The 15083-nt window shown below is 46.7% G+C and overlaps 1 long non-coding RNA gene across 1 annotated transcript in view; it reads right to left on the bottom strand.

The window, feature by feature from the left end:
• LOC120393379 overlaps positions 1–1029 on the bottom strand; it is a 2181-nt gene extending 1152 nt beyond the window's left edge. The window contains exon 1 of the long non-coding RNA XR_005592021.1: positions 378–1029. This is a non-coding gene — a long non-coding RNA (uncharacterized LOC120393379). The remainder of the gene's footprint in view (positions 1–377) is intronic.
• Between the last annotated feature and the right edge of the window lie 14054 nt (positions 1030–15083).

Below are 15083 nucleotides of genomic sequence, written 5' to 3'. Positions count from 1 at the left end.
CCAGTCATGAGATTCCCTCACCCCTCCCTCAAACTGCAACTCTCAGTCCCATTACATATTTTCCACACTCACCTCCCCACCGATACCCCTTCCCTGAGGAATATCAACACATCTCCATACCTACATCACACAATATATTCAAGGAAAACTACTCAACATTTTAGGGCAAACACGACAACACTCTCACTGACCACCCACCTAAGTCCAACCTTCTTCTAGAGAACAAGCAACAACTTAACCCAAATATTGTCTTCATCTGCTGTCTCACACACAAAACTGGTGATGAACCCATTCATCATAAGCCCACCTTATCTAACACAGAAAAGACCACACTCCCATCAACAGGACTGCACTAAAAGCTCTAACTTAACACTTACCTCATGGATGCAAACAGCTCCTCTGTGCCCACTGGCACCATACTTACAAGAACCCATGTAAACCAAACAGGGCACACTTGCTACAGCCCATTCCCTCAGTTCTGGACTCAAATACCCCTGTGGCACACAAACAATAAATGCCAGGTTATTGCTAATGGTCACAACACCACAATACCACACTCCCTTGGCTAAACTAACCTATTTGACACCCCGAAAGAGCCCCAGCACATTCCTACCTACAATGAAGCAGCAACCAACTACTTCTATACATTTAAAATCAACATGCAAAATACTCACATTTACACAGTACTCATGGCCCTTTCCCAACACTGACAGGGGCCCATCGGTAACTAGGATGCCCACATCCTCCTCAGAAAACCAACACCCAATAGAGGACGGACAAACAGGATAGTGGTGATCAGTGATGCAAACCCAGTGCCATTTATGAGAGAAGAAGGGAGAATGGAGCATCTCTAGTTACAGACAGGTCACTCTTCCATCAGTCAACTTCCTCCACAGAAAACTCCCACTCCTATTCAATGAGTTGCCTCATGAACCCATTACAAACAGGCAGGCTTCAGAGGACTCCCATCCTACAGCCTCAACAGCACACATACTTTTTGACCATCAAACCCTCCAGCAGATACTTAACTTTGACAGCCACTCCCGATCACCTTTTCCTTTGTACATGGGCCTTCGCTCCCATACATCGACATCTATACAGCAATGCAGTGACAGTCAAACAGATGTAGTCACAACCCTCCACAGAATGACACGACACGATACCAGATCTGGATGCATCTGCAAATACAAACAAAGGTCAACTGCAAACCTACTCACAAAATGCACAGCTACACACTTCAAAAGAGGACCTCAACTACATACTGCTTCCTGAAGAAAAGGAATATCTACTACAAATTACACCCCCCACACACAGACAAGCACCCACCCACCCCAGACACTCATCCACAAATTACTGGCCCTCCCCATCCCACCACAATAGCAGCCCTTCGCTAACTAGGATGCTCACATCCTCCTCAGAAAACCACAACCATGTAGAAGACAAAAAGGATGAAGTGGTGAACTGCCATGCAAACCCAGTACCATGTGAGAAAAAGAACTGAGAACAGAGCATCTCTAGTTACAGATGGGTCACTCTCCCAGCAATCAACCTTCCTCCATGGAAAACACACACTCCTCCATACAACAAGCTCCTCCAATGTGCCCATTAAGAACAGACACAGTTTAGAGGACTCCCATCCATAAACGAGAAGCCTCAACATCTCAAATACTTCTGACCATCAAACCCTCCAGCAGATACTTAACTTTGACAGCCACTCCACTCTCAATATCTTCTTTTCCTGTCTACAGAGACCTTCCCTCCCATACGTCGACATCTGTACAGCAGTGCAGTGACACTCAAACAGATGTAGTCACAATCCTCCACAGAATGACACGACACGATACCAGATCTGGAAGCATCTGCAAATACAAACAAAGCTCAACTGAAAACCAACTCACAAAATGCCCAACTACACAATATGAAAGATGACCTCACCTCCATACCACTTCCTGAAGAGAAGGAATATCTACTACACATTACACTCCACTCAGAGAAGCACCCACCCACCCTAGACACTCTCATCCACATATTGCTGGCCCTCCCCACGTCCCACCACGACAGGGGACCATCTCTAACTAGGATGCTCACATCCTCCTTGGAAAACCACAACCATGTAGAAGATGGAGAAAAGGATGAAGTGGTGACCTATCATGCAAACCCAGTGCCATGTGAGAAAAAGAACTGAGAACAGAGCATCTCTAGTTACAGATGGGTCACTCTCCCAGCAATCGACCTTCCTCCATGGAAAGTGCACACCCTCTGTACAGTAAACTCCCTAATGCACCCATTAAGAATGGGCAGAGTGTAGAGGACTCCCATCCATAAACAAGGATCCTCAACATCTCAAATACTTCTGACCATCAAACCATTCACGAGATACTTAACTTTGACAGCCACTCCTGCTCTCAAGATCTTCTTTTCCTTTCTCCAAGGGCCTTCGCTGCCATATATCAATAGCCATACAGCGATGTCATGACTGTCAAGGAGACGTAGTCACGACCCTCCATGGAATCAGATCCTGTACCAAGTAGTCTTCACACATCTGCAAATAAAAACAATATTTGACAGCAAACCTCAGTTATAAACTCAACTCACAAAGCTCCTAACTGCACAATATGAAAAATAACCTCCCCTCCATATTGCTTCCTGAAGAGAAGGAATATCTACTACACATTACACTCCACTCAGAGAAGCACCCACCCACCCTAGACACTCTCATCCACATATTGCTGGCCCTCCCCACGTCCCACCACGACAGGGGACCATCTCTAACTAGGATGCTCACATCCTCCTCGGAAAACCACAACCAAGTAGAAGATGGAGAAAAGATGAAGTGGTGACCTATCATGCAAACCCAGTGCCGTGCAAGAAAAAAGAACTGAGAACGGAGCATCTCTAGTTACAGATGGGTCACTCTCGCAGCGATCGACCTTCCTCCAAGGAAAGTGCACACCCTCTGTACAATAAACTCCCTAATGCACCCATTAAGAATGGGCAGAGTGTAGAGGGCTCCCATCCCTAAACAAGGATCCTCAACGGCTCAAATACTTCTGACCTTCAAACCATTCACGAGATACTTAACTTTGACAGCCACTCCTGCTCTCAAGAAGGTCTTTTCCTTTCTCCAAGGGCCTTCGCTGCCATATATCAATAGCCATACAGCGATGTCATGACTGTCAAGGAGACGTAGTCACGACCCTCCATGGAATCAGATCCTGTACCAAGTAGTCTTCACACATCTGCAAATAAAAACAATGTTTGACAGCAAACCTCAGTTATAAACTCAACTCACAAAGCTCCTAACTGCACAATATGAAAAATAACCTCCCCTCCATATTGCTTCCTGAAGAGAAGGAATACCTACTACACATTACACTCCACTCACAGAAGCACCCACCCACCCTAGACACTCTCATCCACATATTGCTGGCCCTCCCCACGTCCCACCACGACAGGGGACCATCACTAACTAGGATGCTCACATCCTCCTCGGAAAACCACAACCAGGTAGAAGATGGAGAAAAGATGAAGTGGGGACCTATCATGCAAACCCAATGCCGTGCAAGAAAAAAAGAACTGAGAACGGAGCATCTCTAGTTACAGATGGGTCACTCTCGCAGCGATCGACCTTCCTCCAAGGAAGGTGCACACTCCCTCCGTACAGTAAACTCCCTAATGCACCCATTAAGAATGGGCAGAGTGTAGAGGACTCCCATCCCTAAACAAGGATCCTCAACGGCTCAAATACTTCTGACCATCAAACCATTCAGGAGATACTTAACTTTGACGGCCACTCCTGCTCTCAAGAAGGTCTTTTCCTTTCTCCAAGGGCCTTCGCTGCCATACATCAATAGCCATACAGCGATGTCATGACTATCAAGGAGACGTAGTCACGACCCTCCATGGAATCAGATCCTGTACCAAGTAGTCTTGACACATCTACAAATAAAAAAGTCTGACAGCAAACCTCAGTTATAAACTCAACTCACAAAGCTCCTAACAGCACAATATGAAAGATGACCTCACCTACATACTGCTTCCTTGAGAAGGAACACCTACTACTAATTCTACCCCACCCCTCAGAGCACCCCACCCCAAACACTCATCCACACAGAAAATAGCTACACCTCTACACACTCATGCCCCTCTCCCTTTCCCTACACTACAGGGACCTGTCACTAACTAGGATGCTCACATCCTCCTCAGAAAACCACACCCATGTAGAGGAGAACACAGTGATGAATTGGTGACCTATCATGCAAACCCACTGCTGTGTAAGAGAGGGGAATTGAGAATGGAGCATCTCTAGTTACAGACAGGTCAAGCTGCCAGCAATCAATCAATCTCCATACAACAAGCACCCACCCACCACTCACAAGCCCATTAAGAATGGACAAACTTTACAGAACTCCCATAAGTAATGAAAGAGCCTCAACATCACAAACGCTTCTGACCATCAAACCCTTTCGCATATACTGATGTTTGGAAATTGGACAGGAGCTCCCCCTCTCAACATCCCCTTTGCCTCAGTAGACAGGCCTTCGCTCCCCTATGTTGAAATCACTCACAAACATACAGCACCAGCATGACAGTCAAAAATAAAAATATTCACAACCTTTCATGTCACAAGACAACTTCATACCAGATCTGGATACAGCTGCAAATATGAAGAAGGCTTATGACAAAATACATAAGGTTAAGACACAAAACTCTTACTAAATATTAAAGTTTCCTCAGACCGGTCCCCACCTAACCCAAACAGAATACTGCAATTCTTCTACACCAGTCCAACACCACAGATGTGCCACTGGTACTGGATACAGGTGTTTAACAGATGCTCTATCAGAAACAACCCCCAATGTCTTCCCTCCCAATGAAAATAAAAATCATAAATCAAACACACTATAAACAACCTGAAATGAAATAAAAACACATTAAACAGCAATAAGACAAGGAAAACAGTACATTAATGACAAATACATGTCATCTTTACCCTGTATCAATACTCACCATGACTAAAAACACCCATAGAAGCACCTAGGCACATCTCTTTGGACCACCACAAAGCTGAATGACTTCAGGTGACAATACACCACCTTATATACTGCCTAAGCTCCACCCCTCCATTTCCCAGCATGCCTTAGAAGCCAAAGGCAGCTATAAATACAGACTCAGGTGCCACAGAAACTCTTTAGTTCATTTCTAGCTTGACAGCAGGAAGCACTGTTCCTCTGGATGTAGTGATCAACCTTTCTTCTTACAATGCAAATCTATAGAAGATTCAAACTCTATCACCAGGTAACACTATAATTACCATATTTCAGATTCCTAAAAAGCCTGCAGAGAGTATGGGACTCCACAGTAGGTGCACTTGGGGGTCGCTGAAAGAGGTATCTCAGTTCTCCCAAATCGGGCCCCACACCTAAGAGAGCCCCATGCCCTAAAGAAGAGCACCTAAGTTACATACCTTTTTAATTTTTTTACTCATCGTACAGTGGGCCAGATCTTCAGTAGCATTTCAGTGGCAGCTCCTTCACTCGCTATCGGTCTTCGGCAGTATTTCGCTGATGGGTCCTTCAGTGCCACAAAAGACCAGGAGCAAGTGAACGGCCCACCGCCAAAGTGCCGCCAAACACCCAGACCACTGCCAGGTATTCAAATTGAGCCCCATAGTTCCTAAAGCTGGCCCTGCTTGCCACCCACAGCATTGCACCACCAGCAGGGCGAGCTGAGGCTGCACAGCAGTAGGGACAGCAGGGGACGGCCAGAGGCTAGTTTCCCAGGCCAGGAGCTCAGGGGCTGGGCAGGAGGGATCCACATGCCACATATGGCCCACGGGCCATAGTTTGTCGATCTCTGTCTTAAGGCAATGCCACCACCCTCAGCAGCATCACAGACAACAAGGGTCACATAGCATATTGCCACCCTTACGCCTCCACTGCTGCTGCAGCTTGTGCTGCCTGGCACTCGTCATGCAGCTCAATGCCAACTTCAGGCTGTCAAACAGGGGCCTGGAACTTTCCATTGCCCACAGCCCTCTGGCCGCTCATGGCTCACCAGAGGCAACATTTCATATTGAGGCAGTGAGGCAATTTTAATGATGATTCCAGGGGCTAGTTGAGCACCTGAAAACTCCAGGTTTCTGCCACATAATAACTTAAATAAATAAACTGAAAATGTGCCTTTAATTGTTGTCGAAGAAAAACTGGCTTCCACATTGGACTTTGTATCTGTTTCAATTAAAGAATAAGGATTTAGCTGGCAGGAGTATTGTATCTATGTAAGTTTACACCAATCAGGAGATAATACAGCAAGCCAGTCCCACTTCCAAGCATCACGGTGTCGGTTCTGGAGCTTTAACAAAGATATCAGAAACACAAGTTTCATATTTTGTACACTAGCTTTAATACAGATATATACAAATTGAAAAAATAAACAAACTCTGCTTAAAATCCACTTAACACACACTCTGCATTTACTGCCATTATCTAGTCAAAATTAAATAAATACTCTTTAGCACAGTGAAAAACCATTCACTAAAAAAAACATTATTACTGTGTTGTTTTCTCTTTTATTAAGAAAGGAAATTAATGTCTCTAAATATTTTTGCATTTATGTTTACCTATCAAAATCACGTACATGACTCACTAACATTTGATTCCATCATGGCTATTAGGATTATACATGGAACTACATTTATTTTCATACAAGTGTTAAGGTCTTTTGCAGAGATCACTAAAAATACAATTTGAAAATAAGCAACCTTCAGTTGCAGTGTCTAAAGTTGTGCGTTGAAGCAGAATTTATGTTCTAGCAGGATACTTTTATTTGATTGCCGGACTTTTATCATATTGTGCTCTATCGTTGTTGTTTTAAATCATGAATGACAATTACGCAAGCCATGGCCAGGTGAGGCATTTTAGAACTCACTTCTACTTTAACTTTAATTCTTAGCGTAGTAAAATTATGAAATGCACGGACCACAGAAACAAATAAACTAAGAGTACTGTAATCCTTGATATGCACCGTACACATATAGTCTCTACTATTTTATTTTTTCAACAGAAGTAATAACAGTCCAACCATGTATGTGAAAGAGAGAGGCTGTGTGTGTTCGGGGAATGAGAGAGACAGCACACTCTCACTTTAAGCAGAGAGCTCACTAATCAGAAGGTTTGTTGAGTCCACCAACAGCACTCAGCATCTGCTACTCATAACCCAGAGGCAACATCACAGATGCCTGTCACACCCCCCAAACATCAGCCCCTGCCCTCTGCACAGCAGACAAGAGGTTCCCATGACCAGCTTTGCATGGAGCTGCGCCAAGCACAGGGGCACTGATACAGAGGGCACCAGCGAGCCATGCCCTATTGCTTCTAATATCACTTTTTACAAGCCATAAGGGCAAGAAACATCCCTGTTTCTCAACAGGACAGGATTCAGGACACACCTCGTGTTCCCATGAGGCATACTATTGATGACACACCTCTTGTTTATGTAGGGTTAGTATTCAGGACACAACTCTTGTTTCCAGAGGGGACACTATTCAGTACACACCCCTTGTTCCCAGGACTGATATTGATGACAGATATCTTGTTTCTGCAAGGACATTATTCGTGTCACACCTCTCGATTCCAGTGGGGACGGAATTTGTGACACCTCTCTTGTTTCTGGAGGGGACACTATTCAGGACACACTCCTTGTTCCGAGGAGGACTACTATTGATGACACCTCTCTTGTTTCTGGGGGTGGCAGTATTCAGGTTACACCTCTTCTTTCTGGTGGGACTACAACTCAGGACACACCCTTGGTTTCTGGGGGGACTGCAATACAGGACTCTCTCCCTTTGTTTCTGGAGGGGACATGATTTAGGATACACCTCTTGTTTCTGGGGAGACTACAATTCACAACACACCCTTTGTTTCTGGAGGGGACATGATTCAGGACACACCTCTTGTTTCTGGGGAGACAGTATTCAGGACACACCCCTTGTTTCTGGGGGGACTGCAATTCACGACACACCCTTTGGTTCTGGAGGGGACATTATTCAGGATACACCTCTTGTTTCTGGAGGGGACATTATTCAGGATACACCCCTTATTTCTGGTACGACTACAATTCAGGACACACCCTTTGTTTCTGGAGGGACTCAAATTCACGACTTTCCCTTTGTTTCTGGGGGGACTGCATTTCACGACTCACCCTTTGTTTCTGGGGGAGACAGTATTCAGGTTACACCTCTTGTTTCTAGGGGTAGTGCAATTCACAACACACCCTTTGTTTTTGGAGGGGACATTATTCAGGACCACCCCTTGTTTCTGCGGGGACTACAATTCAGGTCACATCCTTTGTTTCTCGAGGGGACATTATTCAGGATACACCTTTTGTTTCTGGTGAGACACTATTCAGGATACACCCATTGTTTCTGGTGGGACTACAATTCAGGACACACCCTTTGTTTCTGGGGGGACTCCAATTTGCAACTCACCCTTTGTTTCTGGGGAGACTGCATTTCACTACACACCCTTTGTTTCTGGGGTAGACAGTATTCAGGATACACCTCTTGTTTCTGCTGGGACTTCAGTTCAGGACACACCCTTTTTTCTGGGGGGACTCCAATTCAGGACTCTCTCCCTTTGTTTCTGGAGGGGACATTATTCAGGATTCACCTCTTGTTTCTGGGGGAGACACTATTCATGATTCACCCTTTGTTTCTGGTGGGACTACAATTCACGACTCACCCTTGGTTTCTGGAGGGGACATTATTCAGGAATCACCCCTTGTTTCTGGTAGGACTACAATTCAGGACACACCCTTTCTTTCTGGGGGGGGACTGCATTTCACGACACACCCTTTGTTTCTCAGGAGATAGTATTTAGGATACACTTCTTGTTTCTAGGGGTAGTGCAATTCACAATACACCCTTTGTTTTTGGAGGGGACATTATTCAGGACTACCCCTTGTTTCTGCAGGGACTACAATTCAGGTCACATCCTTTGTTTCTGGAGGGGACATTATTCAGGATACACCTCTTGTTTCTGCAGGGACTACAATTCAGGTCACATCCTTTGTTTCTGGAGGGGACATTATTCAGGATACACCTCTTGTTTCTGGGGAGACACTATTCAGGATACACCTCTTGTTTCTGGGGGGACTGCAATTCACGACACAGCCTTTGGTTCTGGAGGGGACATTATTCAGGATACACCTCTTGTTTCTGGGGAGACACTATTCAGGATACACCTCTTGTTTCTGGGGGGACTGCAATTCACGACACAGCCTTTGTTTCTGGAGGGGACATGATTCAGGATACACCTCTTGTTTCTGGGGAGACAGTATTCAGGATACACCCCTTTTTCTGGGGGGACTACAACTCAGGACACACCCATTGTTTCTGGAGGGGACATTATTCAGAATACACCCTTTGTTTCTGGTAGGACTACAATTCAGGACACACCCTTTGTTTCTGGGGGGACTCAAATTCACGACTCTCCCTTTGTTTCTGGGGGGACTGCATTTCACAACACACCCTTTGTTTCTGGAGGGGACATTATTCAGGATACACCTCTTGTTACTGGGGGAAACATTCATGATTCATTCATGATTCACCCTTTGTTTCTGGTAGGACTACAATTCACGACTCACTCTCGGTTTCTGGAGGAGACAGTATTCAGGATACACTTCTTGTTTCTAGAGGTAGTGCAATTCACGACACACCCTTTGTTTTTGGAGGGGACATTATTCAGGATTCACCTCTTGTTTCTGGTGGGACAGTATTCAGGGTACACCCTTTATTTCTGCTGGGACTAGAATTCAGGACACACCCTTTGTTTCTGGAGGGACTCCAATTTACGACTCATCCTTTGTTTCTGGGTGGGGGGACATTATTCAGGATACACCATTTGTTTCAGGTGGGACTACGATTCACGACACACCCTTGTTCTCTGGGGGGACATTATTCAGGATACACTTCTTGTTTCTAGGGGGACTGCAATTCACGACACACCCTTTGTTTCTGGAGGGGACATTATTCAGATTAAACCTCTTGTTTCTGGGGGGACTGCAATTCACAACACATTCTGTTTCTGGGGGACTACAATTCAGGTCATAACCTTTGTTTTTGTAGGGGACATTATTCAGGATACACCCCTTGTTTCTGGTAGGACTATAATTCAGGACACACTCTTGGTTTCTGGGGGGACTCCAATTCACGACTCTCCCTTTGTTTCTGGGGGGACAGCATTTCACGACTCACCTCTTGTTTCTGGGGAGACAGTATTTAGGATACACCTCTTGTTTCTGGGGAGACTACAATTCACAACACACCCTTTGTTTCTGGAGGGGACATTATTCAGGATACACCCCTTGTTTCTGGGGGGACTACAACTCAGGACACACCCTTGGTTTCTGGGGGGACTGCAATTCACGATACACCCTTTGTTTCTGGAGGGGACATGATTCAGGATACACCTCTTGTATCCTAAATACTGTCTCCCCAGAAACACCTCTTGTTTCTGGGGAGACTACAATTCACAACACACCCTTTGTTTCTGGAGGGGACATTATTCAGGATAAACCCTTTGTTTCTGGTGGGACTCCAATTCACGACTCACGCTTGCTTTCTGGGGGGACAGTATTCAGGTTACACTTCTTGTTTCTGAGGAGACTGAAATTCATGACACACCTCTTGTTTCTGGGGAGATAGTATTTAGGATACACTTCTTGTTTCTAGGGGTAGTGCAATTCACGATACACCCTTTGTTTTTGGAGGGGACATGATTCAGGACCACCCCTTGTTTCTGCAGGGACTACAATTCAGGTCACATCCTTTGTTTCTGGAGGGGATATTATTTAGGATACACCTCTTGTTTCTGGGGGCACACTATTAAGGATACACCCCTTGTTTCTGGTGGGACTACAATTCAGGACACACCCTTTGTTTCTGGGGGGACTCAAATTCACGATTCTCCCTTTGTTTCTGGGGGGACTGCATTTCACAACACACCCTTTGTTTCTGGAGGGGACATTATTCAGGATACACCTCTTGTTACTGGGGGAAACATTCATGATTCATTCATGATTCACCCTTTGTTTCTGGTAGGACTACAATTCACGACTCACTCTCGGTTTCTGGAGGAGACAGTATTCAGGATACACTTCTTGTTTCTAGAGGTAGTGCAATTCACGACACACCCTTTGTTTTTGGAGGGGACATTATTCAGGATTCACCTCTTGTTTCTGGTGGGACAGTATTCAGGGTACACCCTTTATTTCTGCTGGGACTAGAATTCAGGACACACCCTTTGTTTCTGGAGGGACTCCAATTTACGACTCATCCTTTGTTTCTGGGTGGGGGGACATTATTCAGGATACACCATTTGTTTCGGGTGGGACTACAATTCACGACACACCCTTGTTCTCTGGGGGACATTATTCATGGATACACTTCTTGTTTCTAGGGGGACTGCAATTCACAATACACCCTTTGTTTTTGGAGGGGACAGTATTCAGGGGTCACCTCTTCTTTCTATTCGTGACACAGCCCTTACATCCAGAGGGCAGGGGAGTCATAACACATCTCATGTTCCTACAAAGGACACTATTCAGCACACACCCCTTTAAATGGTTAAAAAGTGTTCTTGAATGTCAAATATCTTGTTGTTTACATACTTAGTAGCATATGTAATAGTGCATGTGTTTTATTAATCTGTTTATTTTAAAGTTCTAGAAGGAAATCACCGCCAGTGTGGTTCCCCCACTGTCTGCGATTTGGGGGGGCGTGTCATAAACAGAAAGTTAACGGTTAAGGTCTCTTTTACCTGTAACGGGTTAACATGCAGTACCTGAGGAACACCTGACCAGAGGACCAATCAGGGACAAGATAATTTCAAATCTCTGTGGAGGGAAGCCTTTGACTGTGTTCTTTGTGCAAGTGTTCATGCTCTCTTTGGATCTAAGCGAGGCCAGTCATGTCTCCAAGTTCTCCTGGAGTCATTCCTACTATCCAATAGCGAGTATTAATTAGAAAGGCGGATTAGTCTTATAATTTGATTTCTACATTTGCAATTGTGTGTTTGCTGAAGGAAATTCTTGATTTCTGTTTACTGTTACTTTGCTTTTACTGAGAAAGAAAGGAGGGGGAATTCTCTCCAGAGATTGATAAGTTAGACCCTGTATTTTTGCATCCTGGTATGACAGCGATGGTGTACTTTCTTTTTTTTTTTTTTTTTTTGTTCTTTTAATAAATTATTTTCTTTTCTTTGGACTTGGTTAATTCCTTCTCTTGTGGAAATTCAAGGGAAGGGGAGGGGGGAAGAGTGAGTTCCTCCTGGGTTTGATTCAAAGAGTTTAAATTAGGTATATCTCCTAAGCACTAGGAGAGGGGAGGAGGGAAATGGTTTGTTTCCCTTTGGGTTGAAATTTAGGTTTGAATCTGTGTTAAGGACTTGGTTGATCTTTCCTTGGGTGAATTCTCAGGGAAAGGGGAGGAGAGAGGAGGAGACATCCCTCTGTAGTTGAATCCCGGTATCTCTCCTAGGAAAAGGGAGGGGGGAGGAAGGGTTTATTTCTCCTAGGTGTAAGAACTCCATGGATTTGGGGCTCTTGGGCTCCCCAAGGATTTTGGGGAAGGACTGTGTCCCAATACACGTACATTATTGGGTGGTGGCAGCTTTTACCAGATCTAAACTAGGATTTTAGTTTAGGGGAGTCAATGCAGGTCCCCATTTTGGAACCCAACAGCTCTAAGTGGGGGTGAGACCTATGACAGTCCTTATTTTCAGTTGCCTGCAGCACAGATCCAACAAACCCAAGTCAAAACCTAGACAGACACCACGTGGGGAGACACATGAATGTGTGTCCGTGGTGCCCATTCCAGACACCCGCCAAAACCTACCCAGGTATGAAACTGGCACTGAACCAGTCTGCCCCCCGACCCCCCCATTTCACACCCTCTGCCCCTCCCCCACCTGACCCCCCCATTTCACACCCTTTGGCCCTTCCCCCCCGGCTGATTTTCCAGCCCCCCCCGACTCCCCCATTTCACACCCTCTGCCCCTCCCCCACCTGACCCCCCCATTTCACACCCTTTGGCCCTCCCCATCTGATTTTCCAGACCCCCCGCCTGACCGCCCCATTTCACACCCTCTGCCCCTCCCCCACCCCCGACTCCGGGAGTCTCAATCCGCCCCACGCGCTCAGCTGCCCCCGGGGTCTCTCCGCCAATCAGTGAGCAGGCCGGGACCCCCACGCGCACCGCGACTCCCTCCACCCGGCACTGGGCCCATGTCACTTCCGGTCCGAAGTGCGCCAGGATCGGGGCGCGACCGCTCGCTCGAGCCCAGCCTGGCCCTGCCCTGCGGACACAGAGTCACCGGCTCACACCCAGGAAGCGGATTCGGCGGCGGCCGCCTGGGTTGGGACTGCGCGGGCACGCGGACAACGCCCGGCGCATGCTCAGTGGCACCCGCTGAAGTCGCTGCGCCCTCACGCTGCCCTGACTGGGCCAGAAACTCCCCTGGAGGGGGTCGCTGCCCAAATAGTGGAGACCCCCCCCGGGGTCACTGCGGCAGCTGGGGGGCAGGACACCGGACACTGCCCCAGGGGGCTTCCCAAGCTCATTCCCCCCCCCCCACGTGTGGGGCTGAGGGACACACCCAGGGCACTGGCCCATGTGGGTACAATGGTCCTTCTCCTCTGGAGGGGGCAGGGCCCCCGCAGTCACTGCACCAATGCAGGGAGGCGACACACCAGGCAGCAGATCAGGTTCTGGGCCCAGCAGGGCGGCACTGCCCAGCCTTCCCGCTCTCTGCGGCTGCCCCGCTGCGGGTAGAGAAGCTCAGCAGGGCAGGGCGGGTCCCTGGCGTATGGCGCTCAAGGTTGCCCCTAACCAGGGCAGCCATAGAAAGGCCTCCTGCTCAGACGATGCCCAGTCTGGGGGCCCGGGGGGGGGATGATTTATTGCCCTCCTCACCCCTGGCAGTTAATGTTCAGCCTCAGCTGTGCCCCACCACATGCTTTTGCCCCTGCCTTTTCTATCCAGATACCTTAATGGGCCCCATCACCATCATACCTGGGAGCAGCCATCTCCTGCCCTGGCTTGTCAGCTCTGAAACCCTCTAGGTCCCTCTCACAATGTACCATCCTTTTTCTTGTTCATCCCAAGTCATGGAGCCAGTACCTGGAGCATGTGTGGGGAGAGTTGGCAATGATACACGTTCAGCTCCAGCTAGTGCAGCCCTTTTTATAGTAACTTACAATAACACCCCTAAGTAATTGTCATCTGGCTTTGACCAAACTGTTGCCGGCACTCAGTGCCCAAGGTGGCAGTGGTTGAGTTCGTTGCCCGGTGTGCACCGCATAAAAGGACACACCAGGATGGAGAAGCAAACAGAACTTTATTTGAGATCTCAAATAGGCATCAGGAGCCACACAGGGCTCAAATCAAAACCGTGCGAAACAAAGAACTCACATACCTTTTATACTTTAACCAAAACAGTAACTTGTTACAATGTTTATGACATGAACATTACCCACCCAGAACCAAGTCTGCCTAGCTACTAACCGGTTCTTACTAGTTTCTTTCTTCTAGAAGGAGTAGCCCCTTTCACAAGAGCAACTCGGGGTCAAACATGGAGAGTTGGTACACTATGGCTCAGAGCAAGAGGACTTCATCAGCTCTCATGGCCTTCCATCCTTTTGAGTTACCTGGATTATGCCAAGTGCGTCCCCAACAACCATATCTACATTTTGTCTATTTTAATTAAAATAACTTCAATAAAAATGTTAAATAGCCAATGAGAGTGTAGAAGGTAACTTGTGTAAGTATGATTTTAAACATTAAGAAGGAAGGCACTGTACAGCTGCGGTCAGGCTTAGGTTCTGAGGGATTACAAGTGTCGGTTACAAGGTTCATAAGATACATACATAACACAATCGCCATAGACCCAGATTGGGGTGCGGGCATTTTTAAAACCACAGTGGGTAAGTGATCTCAGGTACACCACCCATAGAATGTATCCAGAGTCCAAGTCATTGATTATACCTGGGGTCAGCAACCTTTCAGCAGTGGTGTGCCGAGTCTT

This window comes from Mauremys reevesii, unplaced genomic scaffold (genome assembly GCF_016161935.1).
Source record: "Mauremys reevesii isolate NIE-2019 unplaced genomic scaffold, ASM1616193v1 Contig197, whole genome shotgun sequence".
Classification (NCBI taxonomy): domain Eukaryota; kingdom Metazoa; phylum Chordata; order Testudines; family Geoemydidae; genus Mauremys; species Mauremys reevesii.
This window is presented reverse-complemented; position numbering and strand designations above follow the sequence as displayed.